This window comes from Mastomys coucha, unplaced genomic scaffold (assembly GCF_008632895.1).
Source record: "Mastomys coucha isolate ucsf_1 unplaced genomic scaffold, UCSF_Mcou_1 pScaffold18, whole genome shotgun sequence".
NCBI lineage: Eukaryota > Metazoa > Chordata > Mammalia > Rodentia > Muridae > Mastomys > Mastomys coucha.
This window is the reverse complement of record NW_022196900.1, coordinates 76314005-76315923: the sequence shown is the minus strand read 5'-3', so window position 1 is coordinate 76315923 and position 1919 is coordinate 76314005. Positions and strand designations below refer to the sequence as shown.

At 45.2% G+C, this 1919-nt stretch overlaps 1 pseudogene; it reads left to right on the top strand.

Moving 5' to 3' along the window:
• Positions 1 to 501: 501 nt before the first annotated feature.
• LOC116095530 lies at positions 502 to 1509 on the top strand (annotated as a pseudogene).
• Positions 1510 to 1919: the final 410 nt, after the last annotated feature.

Below are 1919 nucleotides of genomic sequence, written 5' to 3'. Positions count from 1 at the left end.
TGTCACTAGCCAACTTGCTCAGGAATCCTCTTTCTCTGCCTTCTCAGAGACAGATCGAGAGTGTGAGACAACATGTGACCTGTCCTGTGTTGTGTGGTGTTTCCAGGAGTTACGTGAGATGTTTTAGATATTCATCTTAAACCTGAGCCATGACTGTCATCAGCTTCATTAGATAGCTGAAGAGACTGAGCCACTGGGAGCTTCAGTAACTTGAGAAGAGTGCACAAAATCTGACCACTGAGCTCAGATCTCACATCCCAGCCTTTATTTATCTTTGAATAAAAACTATTATTTTTCATTTTATGTATATGTGTTTTACCTGTATACCTGCTTATGCACAAAGTGTGTGTCTGGCCTGCGGAGGTAAGAACTGGGCATCAGACTCCCGAGAAGTGGGGTTAGAACCAGCTTTGAGCTGTCTGGTCCCCTGGAACAGCATCAGTGCTTCACTTTTGAGTCTCTCCTCAGCCTGTATCTCCCCTTTCTGCCTCTATCACTGGCATGTGTCAGGCGACACATTGAATAATGGATTCTCTTACAGCCTCCACCATGTGGATGATTCCAGTGCAGAACCAAACTTGGGTTTCTGAGTTTATCCTGCTTGGCTTCTCCAGTGACCCCACTACCAACAGCATCCTCTTCATTGTCTTCCTTTTCATCTATCTGAGCACAGTCCTAGGCAATGGGCTCATCATCATGCTGGTCTGCCTGGACACACAGCTGCACACTCCCATGTACTTCTTCCTCTGTACCCTCTCCCTGTTGGATATGAGCTATGTCACCACCACCATGCCCCAGATGTTGGTGCATCTTCTTGCTCACTCTCAGACCATCTCCTTTGTTGGCTGCTGGCTGCAAATGTATGTGTTTGGTGCCCTGGGTATAACTGAGTGCACCTTCTTTGTTGTGATGGCTTATGACCGGTATGTGGCCATTTGCTATCCACTGCGTTATACTGTCATCCTCAACTGGGGCCTGTGCATACAGTTGGCAGCAGGGTCTTGGATCTGTGGTTTCTTTTCCTCTTTATTGAATACTTTCTTCACCATGAGTCTGCCATACTGTGGGCCCAACAGGGTCAACCACTTCTTGTGTGAAGGCCCTTCAGTGCGTAGCCTGGCTTGCATGGATACCCACCTTCTTGAGATGGTGGACTTGGTCTTGAGTGTCGTTTTGGTTATTGTTCCAATTTCCCTCATTGTGGCCTCCTACATTTATATTGCCAAGGCAATTCTTAAAATCAAGTCCACCCAGGGCCGCTGCAAGGCTTTCTCTACCTGTGCCTCCCACCTGACTGTGGTTACACTCTTCTATCTTCCTGCTACTTACATCTACATGAAGCCCAAATCTAGCTACTCTCTTGAGAAAGACAAGCAGATCTCACTCTTTTACACTGCCTTTACACCCTTGCTCAACCCTGTGGTCTACAGTCTGAGAAACAAGGATATCAAGAGGGCGTTTCTCAAGGTGATGGTTTATGGCAGGTGGACTGGTGGAACACAATGGTGAATTCTTAGATTAACTTTGGATACAATGTTCTTCGTTTAGTACAGAGACAGTGCCTTTATTTATGTGAGCAACATTGTGCATTTGACCCAATATACAACTTAATAGCTAGGGACAACATTCCTCAAACAGAGCATGCTGTAATGATAAAATGACTACACAGTTCAATAGAAAAGTGTTATATTAGTGGTTCTAAATCCAAAGATACCCTTGTGGCCCACTTTTGTTAGTGACAGATTGCAAGTCTCCTTGTGCATTCTGTCTCAGATCCATCCATCAATAACAGAAGGAAAGGAATAGTGGATTAACCCTACAACACCTAAGCTTCTCAATAGTGATCAACCTTGGTTTGCACACATTCTTTTCCAATGAAGGCACCATGGTCCAGCCTGACAACAAGATGCTGGGATTTA